Source organism: Hyperolius riggenbachi, chromosome 1 (genome assembly GCF_040937935.1).
Source record: "Hyperolius riggenbachi isolate aHypRig1 chromosome 1, aHypRig1.pri, whole genome shotgun sequence".
Lineage (NCBI taxonomy): Eukaryota > Metazoa > Chordata > Amphibia > Anura > Hyperoliidae > Hyperolius > Hyperolius riggenbachi.
Window position 1 is genome coordinate 496387412 of NC_090646.1, and position 16600 is coordinate 496404011.

General features: G+C 42.7%; 1 protein-coding gene across 15 annotated transcripts in view; it reads right to left on the reverse strand.

Moving 5' to 3' along the window:
* ARVCF (ARVCF delta catenin family member) overlaps nt 1-5558 on the reverse strand; it is a 1120703-nt gene extending 1115145 nt beyond the window's left edge. For 10 of the 15 annotated variants that reach the window (XM_068243385.1, XM_068243392.1, XM_068243327.1 and 7 more), the window contains exon 1: nt 5345-5555. The gene's annotated coding sequence lies outside the window, so the exon portion shown is untranslated. Of the gene's footprint in view, nt 1-5344 lie in introns of all 15 variants that reach the window. The other 5 variants (XM_068243390.1, XM_068243391.1, XM_068243389.1 and 2 more) reach the window with 5 other exon arrangements.
* Nucleotides 5559-16600: the final 11042 nt, after the last annotated feature.

Consider the following 16600-nt stretch of genomic DNA (forward strand, 5'->3'; position numbering starts at 1 on the left):
CCAGATGCCCGCCCCCTCCCAAGAGAAATGAGTATAGGGATACAAAGTAGCCCTTACCCATTTCCACAAAGGGTTAAATGAAATAAAACACAACAATGAGAAGTTATTTATTAATCTTAATCAACCAGAAATACTTACCTGTACCTTAAAAAAAAAATGGTCCCACGCCAGTATCCTCAGAAAAGCTGCCATACCAATATCCTCTAATCTTGCGATCTTCCAAGTTGATTGAAGATCTCTGCTGGCCACCGCCACACACGCCACACTGCTCTCAGCTATACTAAGTATAGCTGAGAGCGCATCCTATGCGGACGCCACACCGCTAGCTCCCGCTGTCCTCCCTGCCTCCCACACCCATGCCGGCACCCAGTGCACCCATCTTAATAAACTTAAGAAGATCGCAAGATAGGGGATATTGGCGAGGGACCTTTTCCGAGGATATTGGCATGGGAACATTTTTTTTAAAGGTACAGGTAAGTATTTTTGGTTAATTAAGATTAATAAAGGACTTTTCTCGTTGTCGTGTTTTTTTTTTATTTAACCCTTTGTGGAAATGGGTAAGGGGTACACAGTACCCCTATACTCATTTCTCCTGGGAGGGGGCGGGCATCTGGGGTCTCCCAAATGTCACCATAAAGCGTACGAGAAGAATCGGCGCAGGAGACTTGGGCGACAGAACACAGCCGGTATATGGCTGATCCTGCTGCTGCACAACTCCCGGCTGTATTAAATACTATTCCCCCTCCAGGCCACCATGGATGGTAGGGAATGAAATGATTCGGCTTCCAGCAATTGCTGGAGGCCGAATTATAGTGTTTTATAAGTAATTTCAGCTAAAGTTACTCACTGCTGCGCCCAAGTCTCCTGCGCTGGAATGAAAGTGTTCGACCATAAACCCCCCAGGGAGTCGTCGCTCCACCTCCTCCTGGGGCACTGGAGATGGGGAAGAGCCTCTTGTCCATGGATTGGACAAGGGCTCCGGTGGGGGGGGGGGGAGGTGAAGGCATGGCCGCCCCTCTCTCCCGGAGGCCCCTCCCCCCGTACCATGGACCATGCAGGCTGGTATAGTTCAGGGTGCAAAGCCCCACTCGGTCAGGGCTCCGCATTCTGGCTATCCCAGCCTGCATGGGGGACAAGGGGTTAAAGATGCCTGGGAGGGGGGACCCCACAACTTTTTTTTTTTTTATTTCCCACCCTCTGAACATAAAAAAAAGTTTAAAAAATAGGAAAAGATACCAGGGATCTTTATACAGCCATATTGCGATCCCTGGCAAAGTCGTTGCGGCTCCGGAGGGGTTTCCAGGGGGTGCATACGGACCCCCTGGAAACGCATCAGGAAATGAATTGCTCTTTCTTTTGATATATGTAGTTTTACACTACCGTTAGGTTTGCTACATTAACTGTCATTTACCGCATTTAAATGTCTACTTTTTCCTTTGAAACTTTAAAATTGATTTACTCAAAAACTATAAGGTCCTTTTGAAAAAAAATGTTCCCACTGTTCTTCTTAACATAACCTGCAAATTTGGTGTTTCTAGCATGTAAGGGGGCTTTGCTATTAACCACTAAAGTTGGCGGGTTTTTAATCACGAATACCGACTTGTGATCCCCATTCATGAGAGCCGATCATGAACTCGTGATTGCAAAAAAAAAAAAGCTCGTGATCACGAGTTACTCATGATCATGAGCTCGTGACGTGCATGCCTGAACAGATCCTATACATAACACAGAAACAATTGATTGTTTATCCGATTGTCTCCAGGAAATGGTCCGTTTTTATGTCTAGTGTGAACCAAGTCTAATAATAGTAATAATGATAATACAATCTGCTTAATGTTGATGATATCTACTTGTAAATGGTATAATCTACACGTCATTAACATAAGCCTGTTATCAATATCTGCACCTCGTTGATACCTGTCTGTCATAGGTAATATTTGCATGTCATGCGAAAGTGAAGTGGGAAATTTAGGCACCCACTATCGGAAGAAACTTAGGGGCAGTATAATTGAGAACCCTATAATTTAAAACATAATAATTGGAAATATTATAATAACCCTGAAGCCACACCTACTTTCTGACCACACACATATTATACCCTTTCCCCTCCTTACCCCCAGGAGATAAATCTCTATCCATGGTCAAATGTGTAATACACAACCGCAACTAAAGTCACCTGAAAATGATCATTTGTTATTGTTTCCTAAGCACCCAGTTATGCCCTGTGGAGAGGGCAGAATGAGGACAACCAGTGTGCAGATGCTGGGTTGCACCTGTACCCACACTGGAAAAGTGAAAGAACCAATCACGAACAATCATTTTGTACAACAATTTTACAATCACTTAAATTAAGAAAAAAGAAACAAAAGTGGATCTCCAATATAATTAAAGAGTCTCTGTAACAACAACAAAAAAAACACCTTCTGGAAGATGCTTACCTCGGGAGGGGGAAGCCTCAGGGTTCCAATCTGTAGCTTGGGGGAATCCGGCTTTGGCTCCCATTAAACCTCCTCGACAAAGCTAGAAAAGTTCGGGGGGGGGGGGGGTGTTTGCAGTGCTGGATTGCCAGGACGGGGAAAGCCTCGTTAGGATCCAGAGGCTTCCCCCTCCTGAGGTAAGTATCCACCAGAGGGTTTTTTTTTTGTTACAGGATTTCTTTAAATAAATGCTGACTGACGTTGTGAATTATTTTCAGCAGCATCATATGACCTAGACTAGAGCCAAAAATTGAAGTGTTCTGTTGCAGTTAAAAAACGCATGGGAAAATGCATGTAATGATTGTCCATGGTGCCCCTGCTCTTTCAGGAGGCATCTGTGAGTCTGCATATTGTTAAAAACAAATACAACCTGCACTACTTTTCTGCACAACGCATTTGTTTTATCATTGAAATCACTGGCTAATGTAAAAAAAAAAAAAACAGATGCCTTAAAATGCACCCCCAACACACAATTGTGAGGAAAAACGCTTGCAAGGAATTGTCTGCGATTAACACAGATGCAAGTGTGATTCCTTCCTAAATATAAAGCAGTAGGGTGTATCTCAGTATTGCCAAATCACATTCATATCTGAAATAAATATGTTCATCTTTCTTCTACTGATACAATTTTTTTTTCCACAACAAAATTGATACAATTTTGAACTCCATGTTTTACTATCCTTGCCTTTGCTGTGGGGAGTGCGCAACAGCATCATTTGCTTATTTCAATAAATGCATAGACAATGTATTTCCTTAAATAAGACAAATTGCTTTAGTGAGGCAAATGGATCACTGAATAAAGTAAGACATAATACTGACGCACAGTTATGATGCAGAACCTGTCATGCGTTCAAGCAAACATGGCTGCCCCCATTTTGTCTGGGCTTTACTGGTTTCTGCATAAATTACTTTGGATAAAGGTGCATTTATGTACATTATCCTTAGGCCTCTTGCACACTGCAAGCGATTCAGAAGTTTTTACATCCGATTCAGATTCCGATTTGCAGTGTGCAGGGAGCAAACTGCAAATCGGAATCGGAATCAAATGTAAAAACAGATTAAAAAGCGGAATCTAAATCGGAATCGCTTGCAGTGTGCAAGAGGCCTTAGACAGAAGATAACCGTTGTGTTGCTGCAATTCCTAAACATCACTAATTCAAACACGTCACCTAGCAACATACTGCATGATGCACAATAGTCTTCCAGAAATCGATCTATCGCATCGCAAAAGTACCAGTGTGAAAGCCTCACTAAAAAATAAATTGTATTGCGTTAGGATGCGATTATATTATCGATTGCACTGCAATACAACGTACATAGTGTGAAAGGAGCCTTAGACAGAGGTAAATGGACGCTATTTGACTGTATTGAAAACCATTTTCCTTAAAGTTTGATGAACAAATGATGAAAGGTCATACAGAATATAGGCACATATACTATCTATAGCGAGATTATCAATTAAAAAATATAAGGTCCTTGGAATTGGAATGTTCAATTTTGTATGTATTTCACAGATTACAGTGATTGATTATTCTGATTTTGCTTTTTACCTTTCAGTAACATTAATTAAATGAAATCCAGTGTTTTCACTGGTGCCATAAGTCCAATGATGTATGTAATGACAACATGTCATTCTAACAAGTTATCATACTAATCACTTCCGTCATTGCCAGATGTCTGAATAGTAACTCCACACTTGGTCAATAGTGTTTGGAATTCATTCTTGTGACATAATAGTATATTCATACTGTAAAATATTAGACACACACATTTACTAGCGATTGCAATTTACACCAACAGGTCGCCAAAACAACAAGTGAACACCAACCAGGATGATCTCAGCAGGTAAAAAAAACGAAACACACACAAACAACACATAGTAAAGAGAGTGAAATCCACACATAATTTAACCAAGGCGCGCAATAACACATGATGGGTAGAAAACTACAATGCCAATTTAAAATTTCACATTTAATTAAATAATACTTCAAGGAAAATAAATGCAAACAACTTAAAGCCACCGCATTTATTCCAAGTCACTGTAGTAAGTGTAAGCAGGCAATCTTGCCTTCTAATTGCCAACTACCAGGGTGCTTTTCAATGCAAGAAATTCATTGTGTGCACACAGAAGACATCAAAAGCTGTTAGTGGCAGGCCCAGTGAAGAATACAAAATTAACAGATAATGAAATAAACATGCATGAGAAAGCCATGTAAGATGGCTAACAGTACCCTTATATATGGTGTCCTTTTGTTTCCAGATATAATGGGCCAATTTTTATGCACATATTTAATAAACCTGGATATCACAAGGCTGGAAAATTAATACAGCACGTCAACTTTCCAATGGCAGGTCACCTATATTAGATATTCTAATGTAAGGGATGAAACAGTAAAAGAAAAACAATGAGTCTAACCCCTTGCATTAGAAAGGACATCAATCTCTGTCATTTTAGCTGATGGAAGAAATAATTATCTGCTGCATGCTAAAATCTAGGGAAATAAATCCTTAGGATTTGGTCAATCCTGCATTTAATCCTGGCTTCAATGCATCTCTAACAATTCCCACCACTAATGCCTGTGCTATGAGATCACTGTCCATTGCTAGCAATGAACATTGTGCGTAAAGCTTGTATGGATCATCAGTAATTGCAATTATATTTCATGACGACTCTGTCAGTTACCTACAACCTGCTAGGCCATTATGATCGCTAAATCTAATGATCTTTAGCAGCACATGACTGTCGATTTTTCTCCCATTCATTCACATTCCCTGCATAGAATTCATTATTCAGGATGACACATTATTCCAGCTACCCAGCCCCCACAATACTTCCATGCTAGTCCTGCTTATCATCTGTTCTGTACCTGCGATGCAGCATCAGCAGCAGCAGCCGAGTCCTCCCCGCGGGTCTGGTAACAATGTATGTGTGTGTCTCTGCTGGAACACACACAGTATGCCTGCTCCTCTGTCCAGGGGATAATGCAGGAAGCAAAGAGAGAAAAGCACTGACAGCCTGTGTGCTTCTGCACATGCGCACAGCAAGGGGCACACTGAGCCTTGTCACGTGGGAGAGAGAGTGAGGGGAGGCACGAGGAGGAAAAAACACAGGTTTGGGCGGGTTTTACTTCAGGCAGACAGGCAGTGTGTGAAGGAGCTGTGCGGAGAAGGGGACCGTTACCAGAGGGATGATCTGTGGGTGTGGGATGCAGAGAAAGCAAACAAGTAAACAGCAAAGGCAGCAAAGATAGAGAAGCTGGAGGAAAAGACAGGGGCAAACCCAGGATTTTCAGGGGGGGATTCCTGAAAGGACTCCCTCAGCCATGCACACTACAGAATAATAATATGGTAGGACATCATGCTGGGTACACATAATGCAATTTCCCGTCCAAATGACGGGATCTGACGATTATTTCCTTAATGTCTGATCTGCTCCCGATCCTCAACAGGATCTATCAGGAGCAGTTTGGGTAGAGATAATAATGAGGACAGCCGGTGTTCCGACGTGATAACCTACACGTCGAATTTGCCTACATCCACTATCAAACGTATACAAGGAGGGTTAGGGTTGGGGGAGGGGAAGGGATAGTAAAAGTCTATGGGATGTAGGTTAGTTCGACGTGTAGGATAAAGTGTTGGAGCACCGGCATTGCTAATGAAGGGGAAAGTGAAGCATTCACACAGCAGGGCTGTGCTCAAAACCGACTGTAAGTTCCCCAGAGCAGCTCCAGGCTCTATACACACGCTGCTGCTCCATGCTCTGTACACCCGCTGCTGCTCCATGCTCTGTACACAAGCTGCTGCTCCAATGCTCTGTACACAAGCTGCTGCTCCATGCTCTGTACACCCGCTGCTGCTCCATGCTCTGTACACAAGCTGCTGCTCCAATGCTCTGTACACACGCTGCTGCTCCATGCTCTGTACACCCGCTGCTGCTCCATGCTCTGTACACACGCTGCCAGGGGCGTAGCAATAGGGGGTGCAGAGGTAGCGACCGCATCGGGGCCCTTGAGCCAGAGGGGCCCCGAAGGGCCCTCCCTCAATTACAGTATTAGCTCTCTATTGGTCCTGTGCGCATAATAATCACTTCTATAGACACTTTGAATATGGGGTAAGCATTAACAAACTGTCTCCCATCCCCTTCTTGCACCTCTGACACTGTAGTTGCCATTGGCAGGTTTTGGTGCGTCATATCAATTGTTATGTATAAAGTGCTTGGGGGGCCCCATTATAAAACTTGCATCGGGGCCCACAGCTCCTTAGCTACGCCACTGCACGCTGCTGCTCCATGCTCTGTACACACGCTGCTGCTCCATGCTCTATACACACGCTGCTGCACCATGCTCTGTACACCTGCTGCTGCTCCATGCTCTGTACACAAGCTTCTGCTCCATGCTCTGTAAACACGCTGCTGCTCCATTCTCTGTACACACGCTGCTGCTTCATGCTCTGTACACAAGTTGCTGCTCCATGCTCTGTACACAAGCTGCTGCTCTATGCTCTGTACATACGCTGCTGCTGCATGCTCTGTACACACGCTGCTGCTCCATGCTATGTACAAACGCTGCTGCTCCATGCTCTGTACACACGCTGCTGCTCCATGCTCTGTACACACGCTGCTGCTCCATGCTCTGTACACACGCTGCTGTCCATGCTCTGTACACATGCTGCTGCTTCAAGCTCTGTACACACGCTACTGCTCCACGCTCTGTACACACGCTGCTGCTCCATGCTCTGTACACACGTTGCTGCTCCATGCTCTGTACACACGCTGCTGATCCATGCTCTGTACACACGCTGCTGCTCCATGTTCTGTACACACGCTGCTGCTCCATGCTCTGTACACACTGCTGCTCCATGTTCTGTGCACACACTGCTGCTCCATCCAAAGTCAACTGTAGCAGGGTAAGAAAGGGAGCCGCGCTGTGAGCTGCAGGATACCTGCAAATATTCTGATGTCTCAACTTGTGCCTGTTCCCAGACACTGCACCGACCCCAGTCTGAGGGGGGATTCTGGGCAGCTGCAATTCCCCCTTGTGTTTGCCTATGAAAGAAACAAAGAGGAGGCTGAGAAAATGGACAATAAAGAAATTATCAGTAAGGGCTGGTGCACACCTAAAAGCACTAGCATAATCACAAACACTCAGTATTTTTGTGATTTTTCTAAGGGATTCTAGGCATGTGCCTAGAGATTTCTTAGCTATGCCTAGCGATTTTTGGAGCATTTTGGTGTAGCAATTTTTTATTTTTGTACAAGAGAACTGAAAGCGTACAGCTTTTGTACTGCCTATCTAACCTATACTGAGGGCAACTATACTGGCTACCTATACTGGAGGCACCTACCTGACTAACCTATACTGGGGGCAATTATAGTGGAGCACCTATGCTTGGCTACCTATACTGGTGGGACCTATACCCGGCTACCTATACTGCGGCGACCTATACATGGCTACCTATACTGAGTGCAACTAGACCTGGTTAACCTATACTGCGGGCACGTATACCTGGCTCGGCGGGGGGGGGGGGGCACCACTTTTACACCCTCGCCCTGGGTGCATTTTGGCCTAGAAACTGCCCTGCAAAGCAGACAATCCAATGGACACTGCAGACTGCTGGGTTCCACGGATGCAGACCAAGGAGGACGCCACTTCGCCAGATAAGGCACGCAAAAGCTTGCTTGGCCTTTGCAAAGGCTCATCTGGACAAAGATGAAGACTTCTTTGTTATGGTCTTCTGTGTTATGGTCAGATGAAACAAAAATTGAATTTTTTTGGTCACAATGATGTTCCCTTCATTTGGCTTAAAAAGAGAAGCCTTCAACCCAAAGAACACCATCCCCACTGTAAAACCTGGTGGTGGGAACCTAATGCTTTGGGAGTGTTTTTCAGCCAATGGACCAGGGAACCTAATCACAGTAAACGGCACCATGAAAAAAAGAGCAATACATCAGGTAGTCTTCAGAAACATTTCTCCTTGGCCACCAGTGCACATTTCAGCATGACAATGACCCAAAACACACAGCAAAAGTGGTGAAGAAATGGTTAGCTGACAACATTATTAAAGTTTTAGAGTGGCCCAGCCTGAGTCCTGACTTGAATCCAATTGATAATCTGTGAAGGGAGATCAGGGTGATGGCAAGAAGACCTCCAACCTGAAAGATTTGGAGCTCATTGCTAAAGATGAATCTGCAATTATAGGAAGCATTTGATTGCTGTAATATGCTGTTCTATTGATTATTGGGAAGGGTATGAATAATTTTGGACTAGACACTTTTACCTCAAATGTAAATAAAAGATGAGAATTTTTTTTTCTCCACAATAATGCCTCTTGTATATTGTCTTATTATCTTTTGGGAGACACCTAAGTAATTTCCTGTCAAAAAATTACTTGTTGGTTGAATAAAAGTAACTTTAAAGCGGAATATAACCCTGCATTTCAACTTTGCTCTAAAACATTATTTACAGTATATTATATGCAACCAGCATTTTTTTTTTTACTAGACCAGCATTGGAAGGGTTACACAGGGCTTTAAAGTTCCTTGAGATTTCTGCAGACGCATCCGAACCTGAAAAAGATACATTTTTTTACATAAATGTATCTAAGTGTTGAATGTGACTCATCTCTCTCACTGAGAAGGAGCTTGGAGGACAGCCCAAGAGTGTGTAACTGTTTATCAATAGATACATAGAATGTAACAATCTGAACTTCTGCATATCTCTCCACCGAACTTGAAACATCTGTGTTTAACCCTTCCAATGCTGGTCTAGTAAAAAAAAAATGCTTTTTGCATATAATATGCTGTAAATAATGTTTTAGAGCAAAGTTGAAATGCAGGGTTATATTCCGCTTTAAGTAAAAATTTACCAGCCAGGGTTATGAATAATTATGGGCAGCACTGTAGATACAATAGTTACATAGTTAGTGAATTTGGTTGAAAAAAGACATTCTTTCATTAAGTCCATCAATGAATATTCGTCCATCATATCGATGAATATATATATATATATACAGTAGGATCTCTTTATAGTAAACTTCAAGGGACCTAGTCAAGTAATTTACTATATCAGAAGTTTACTTTATTAGGATTTGTCGTACATTGTACAGTATATTCATTCATAGAGGTACAAGGTGTGGACCTGGAGACTGAGGCTAGGGTCACACGTTTTTAAATTGCGCACCTTCTTATGGCATGCAGAGACGTGTGCAAATTTGCATCTAATAATAATAATGCATTTGAATGGGTAATCGCATGTGCAGAATAATACATGCAATTTTTCATGTGCAGAAAAATAGCCAGTAATTTTTTTTTTACACATTGCATGCAATCTGCTTTTGTTGAGTCAACTGTTCTCAGCTGGCTGCTGGCTGAGAAAAAAGATTTGGCCATGGAAAAAAAAGCTGCTGTTTTACCGCGGCCACAAGTGTAATCCCAGTCTGAGGTTACTATAGCCAGAGGTTTACTATATCAGAGTTTATTATAACGAGACTCTACTGTACATAGTTTTAAAAATGAGACCCAGACCAGTGTTTGTGCAGGTCTCATTTATCAAGGACATGACATGGCATATTTAGAGAGTAAAACGGTAGTTTCAGCTGGATGCCTACTCCCCACCCACTTACAAGAAACAAAGAGTAAAATATAATGAACAGATTAATGAATACACAAATATATTGGATAATGCTAAAGCAATTCTCAAATATGACTTAAAGTGGCGCAAATTTTACCATTCTGCCAGCAGACAAGGAAAGATGCATGTAGTACTCAACACATTATTATTATTATTTATTTAGTATTTATACATCTAAAACCTTGTACTTCCGCTAGAGAAAACATGGCAGACACAATCATATATCAAGTGAGAATTTAGAGTGGCATTGCTTTGAGTTGTTCCTGCATCTCAGGATGCTGCTTGTTCAAGTGCTGCCTGTTGCCCCTCCTCATTTCTCCACAGAACAGTACACACTGATAGGCGATGTGTCTGTACAGCACTCATTCCATAAAATATCACCCTAACTATCGATTCATGACCATTAAGGTCGACATTACTTTAGCATATTTATGAGGCTTAACACTCCAAGATTATCACACTGCTCAATTTTTGAAACATATGAATCACTAAGAAGGGACCTCACAAGAAATTAAAAAGTTAAAGTGTACCGCATTTGAACCTGGGGTACAAAACCATAGACTAACCTAAGAGGAGAGCAGCCTCTGGATCCTACAGAGGCCGTCCTCTGGTCTCCCGTTGTTTAGCACTGCCCTCTGAAAGAATTTCGACATGGGCTTGTCAGAATGAACATTGGCGCCACACTCCACTTTAGAGCCTCGCTAGTGCAGGCCAGAGGTGGAGTGCAGCCCCAATGTTCCACAGGATCCTGGTTGCTGTTTAATGAATGCGGCTTTGAATTGTTAGAATACCCATATTACTCACCAGATATGGCCCCATTGGGTTATTATCTATTGGAATTTTAAAGAAATGCCTAACAGAGAAGACATTTGACTTCGATAATGATGTCATCAAGGCTGTGGAGGACTTCCTTGAGAACCAAGATGTTAAGTTCTATAAACAGGATATAAAGGCCTTAAAATAAAGATCTGAAAGGTGCATTCTGCTTCTTGGAGATAATATTAAAACATGTAATGAAAATAAAGTGCCTAGCTTTTGTCTTTATGGTAGAGGCTCATTACTCATACTGTGAGATGGGAGAGTTACACTCTTTTATGAAAGCAGATGTATTAAGATTGATTGACATTATTCATCTTATCCTGCCCTAGCACGTGCTACGACTGACGCTATCTTAGCATTAAAATACTATTATGCCCCCCTTCCCCTCCCCCTTATCTTGCTCAGAGGATTCTCTCACAGACTGAACCAATTCTGAGAATCATACCTATCTTCTCCTGTTTTAGAACAGTTTTAGTAGGAAACTGCATCTTCTAAACTAAAATAAAAAAAATCTGAGATAGTTCTGCATGATTTATAGAAACCTCCAATATTTTTCTTAAACACAATTGGAAAATCCGCCGTGACTCCTTAGGAATTATCGCATCCTTTTTGCAGCCACGCTCCCGTTATCTTGTGTAAGATAACTCAGGGCAGCACGGCCACACATGAACATTCACATGTTTCTTGCCAACCTAATGCAGAGTGGCGCAGAGAGCGATTTGATATTTACCTGATCCGGATGCAGGATCAGCTTTCCTCTTTCACCATCAAGCACTGCTGTAATGCTGACATCATCCTCCAGGCTACAATGACATATGACGTGATAAGAGGATGTCAGCATCACAGTACTGCTCAGTGGTGCAAGAGGAGAACCGAACCTGCGTCCAGATCAGGTAAATATTAAAGTGCTCCCTGTGCCACTCTGCATTACGCTGGCAGTCGGGGGGAGGCACACTGGTAAGCTTGGGGAGGCACACATGTATGTGGCGCCACAGCACAAGTAAGAAAAAAATTAACAGGGAAAGAGTAAAGGTGGCCATAGACTAATACATGACCACCAGAATAGACCATCAGGTAAATCCCACTCTGATCGAAAAATGAACCTGAATTACTGCCGCACACTGTACATGAATTTTCAAAAGATTTCAGCATGAAATCTATTGAAAATCTGTGGAGTCGCTACTGCCTTCTGCGTCCTCAGGTCTCCCCCAGAGCCATGCAGAGGGTAGGCAGTGGAGTGTATCCGTACCTGTTTGCTGGCACACTCCTTCTGTGTCCACACATAGTGGCATATCTTGAGTACTACTTATCCTGAAATTCCACTATTTGCCTCTCCCCCTGCCTTAGCCTTTTGGAAACAAGTTGGTTCGATCAGATTTCCAGAGGAAACCTGCCACATTTTTGGGTGCACCATGCTTAGGATGTTTTCCGTGTTTGATCTCCAATGAGTGTTTTTTGAAGACGTACTTGAAAGTAGAAGGTACAAATCAGTTACTTTCTCACATGCCATAGTACCTTTGTTGTCTATCTCTTATGATACTTGTGCGGGTTGTGTTAAATCGGCAAGACAACACAGGAGGTTTGCAATTGCATAGCACAACACAGGTACTCTGTGCGAGGTGGGCATAGCGAGGTGTTGCCAAACTGTGTGGAACAGAGGCACAGAGATTCTGACCTAAACTTCATGATCATTGATCATGTACCTAGACTAAAGAGAAGCGGGGACCACGTAGCAAAGCTGAAACAGTGAGAGGTATTTGGATTCATAATTTAGGGACTTTATTTACATCTGGATTAACCTCCCTGGCGGTATGATTATTTCCAGATCTTAGGGTCCTTTCAGCACGTTTCAGACCCTAAAATCAAGGAAAAAAATCATGCTGCCAGAATGCCTGCAGCAGCCCCAGCATTCACACACCTCCCTGGGCTCCAGCACTGCAGTTTCCCTCCGTCTCCGGGTGGCACTGTAACTCTGTTGTGAGATCACTGACAGCGATCTCACCAGAGTGATTCAGAGCCTCTGAGGACAGGAAGGAGAATGGCTACCGACGTCTGGAGTAAAAACGCCCTCTGTGCGTTATACTCTGCATTGAGCTCCCAGCAGTTAGTCCTCACGTAGCTCGGACTTACCACCAGAGAGGTTAAATGGGGACTATGGCCTGACAGAAGATGTAGTTCACACAGTACCAAATACGGTAGAACATATGCCTTTCATTAGATCTGGTCAATCTGGATCGTATTTAGGGAGACTAAAGACTTTAACAAGGTACTGGAGGGGATCTGTCAACAATAATTTTGTGCTATGGGAGGTACCCGGAGTTGGTGAAGGTGGTTCTTAAGAACTCATAAGCTCCATGGATTTCGGAGGGAGAGGTGACATTTCACACCTAACCCGGATACACAATAGTTGCTTTATTCTATATGCACTTCTAAATTAAGTTGATTTGTGTGTTTGAGTTTCCATTCTGTTATCTGTCTCATGTTCATACATATCCTGTCTCATTCAGATTGACCTTTGTGAGACACAAGCAATATATATGTACACATACTGTACGTAGAATATATACGTACATGCTGCACACAATAGTGTTAGCATGAAAAACGTTGTTACTTTACTTTATGGTGTTTTTGCATGACCTGTATCCACTCAACAACGAAGTCACTTCTGGCGTGGGAGGAAATACAGTATGTACTTTGTTACTACCTGTACTTACTACAGCTTGATAAAGGGTGAAGAAACCCACAACAGTTGCTCATTTGCATTTTGTGCTTGGCTCAAATGAAGTGCGTTTTGTGGGCTTTCTACATTACTCTGAGAACCTGGGGAATACAGTTTGCCTGCACACCTCCCCCATTGAGGGATTACCTGTGGAGCTGCTAATCCTTTGCACGCGCTTGCCTTTGCGCGCGCACACACACACACATATATTCTCCCTTCAATTTCAAAACTGCTGCCATATAACACCATCCATAATAATGTGCTGCCATCAGTGGCATAACTACAAATCATGGGTCCCCAAGGTACACTTCTGATGGGTCCCTCAAATTAGGCACAGTTAAGCAGGGATCCTAATTTTTCCCTTCAACTCTGCATCTGTTAAGAATATTAATTTCTCAATTTACCACACTAGTCATTCCACGCCCTCACCATGAGCTCCGCAACTTAATCTTGACATCTGATAGCCTTTAAGAAAAAGGAACATAGAAAAGGTAAAAATGGCAGTGAACACATTAAGGAGCATGTGGGCTACCCTAACTCCTGGCACCAGTTGCTAAATCTTCAATGGCTATTTCTATATCCCTTGATGCCATACAATGCCTCCTATATAACAAATGCTATAATATACTGTATAAAATGATATATGTCACAGTACTTTCAGACCTGTCTAGTGGCTACCATGCTTCTGCTTATGACCTCTGCACTAGAACTGTTGCAGGCCTTACTGCCAATGATGATCGTAATCAGCTAATTACGATTATGCAAAATTTTGCGTACATTTTTGCAATTATGCCTATACGTAATTACAAATTGTTAATTTAACTGATTTTGTATAACCATTTGTAATTACGCATGAATTTACACGTAATTTACTCTGAATTTTGTGCCGACTTTGGTGGTGAATAGCACCTAGTTGTTTTTGAGAAAATCGATTTTAAAAATGCAAAGAAAAATGGTTTATAAACTCAAAAAAATTAGTTTTAAAACCATTTTTCTTTGTATTTTTAAAATCGATTTTCTCAAAAACTAAAAATAAAATTCAGAAAAATTATTTTTTAGACTTGTACTCGCTATTCTTCTTAATATATGTAGCAATAGCATGTATGGGAGCTTTGCAATTCACTGCCAAAGTCGGCACAAAATTACTCGTAGTAATTACAAATACATACAATTACATACAAAATTAATTATTCTTTTCCCCAAAATTTCACATTACGATTACGATGCATAAATGCGGATTACGAAGCATAATTACGCATAGGCGTAATTTCTGCTCATCGCTACTTACTGCTATGGCTGATCCATAGCTGATGTTCAGCGGAACTTGGTTTCAGTTATACGATAATGGTTGTACAATGACAAATTTTGATCCTATAGGTTGTGTTAAGTATAGCCATTGCCCACTCAGGGCCTTTTTGGGGGGCTGGAGGGGTCGCAGCATGAGGGGAAAGCCTTGGCCACACATCGGCTGGTCCCCCCCCCCCCCCCGCCCACGTCGGGCTCTTTCCTCTGCGCTCCCCTCCAGCTTCAATAAGTGTGTGTGCGGGCAGCGGCAGATATACATACCTTCCTTGCATTCCACCGCAGATGTTCCTTGCTCTAGTGTCTGACGCTACCTCCTGTTTATACAGGAAGTAGCGTCAGACACTAGAGCGAGGAACATCTGCGGTGGAATGCAAGGAAGGTATGTATATCTTCCACTACCTGCCACCTGCACACACACTTATTGATGTGGATGTACATCGCTCTATTGCCTGCACACACACTTACTGAAGCTGGAGGGGAGCGCAGAGGTGAGAGCCCCTATTGTTACACCCCTGCAGCCCCTATTGTTACACCCCTGCCTATGGTAATACCAAAGAAAAAAATAGTAGAAGTTTTCTCTTGGCTACAGCTTTAGGAGTTTGCTAAAAAATATAATAAAATAACAGGCATGTACAACCACGCAAATACTGTAACAACCTGAGTGGAAAACATGGTTATGCATTATTTAATACATGAGTGCACATTTTATTCCCCTTTTCTGTTTTAATTAATGTTAAAAATCACCTTCCAAAGCTTTCTTTTGCTTTCTTACTGCATTAGTGTTTTGAGAACACCATGATCACAAGGATCTATGTTCCAGTGCCCTCTCAGCATGGTTTAACCTAACATTTCTATTTTTGTGTCAAAAGGCAGAGGAGAACACAGCATTCTCTTTTAACACCTTAGCAGTGAATGGATAGCTACTCGCACAATCACTTCTTTTGTGATCTATACTGTGCACTCTAGAAGATTGCTGTGACCCCTGCTGCAGATTTTTACTGCTCAGAAAAGAGTATTTCTCATGTATGTTTTCAGCATGTCACCATGGTAGGGGATGGCACCTGAAGTCCATGTGTGCCCCTCCACTGTGCTGCCCCAGCTGAGATGCAGAGTATGTGCATGCAAAAGCTGTGCTGTTATCCCACCTGCTCTGCTCGCCGCTTAGATCTCCCTCTTGTGCCCAGCATCACTTTCTGCACGCATGTAATCTTGCAGAAAAAGATGCCAGATAGATGCACAGCGGAAGAAGGTGAGATAACAGAGCATAGCTTCCGCATGCACATACTCTGCATTGCATCTCAGGCACAGGGGCCACCAGGGAAACAAATCACTAGTGCCAGGGAAGCTTGATTTTGGGGAGACTGGAGGAAAGGAAAAACCACTAGCACAAGGAAAGCTTTATTTGAGGGGTTGGAGGGAAGGGGGAGACCACTGGCACCAGGGAAGCTTTTTTGGAGGAGATCACTAGCACCAAGGAAGCTTTCTTTGGGGGAAAACCATTGCATACGTATGGTCTGGCCGCCATTTATTTAAAGCGTTTTTTTTTTTGAGAGATGGCTTTCCCTGTGCAAGGTAAGGGGAATATAAAAATTACCTCCCCTACTGATTACCTAATATCTCCCTCTCTGCACGTAATTTGGCGTTCAGCCATT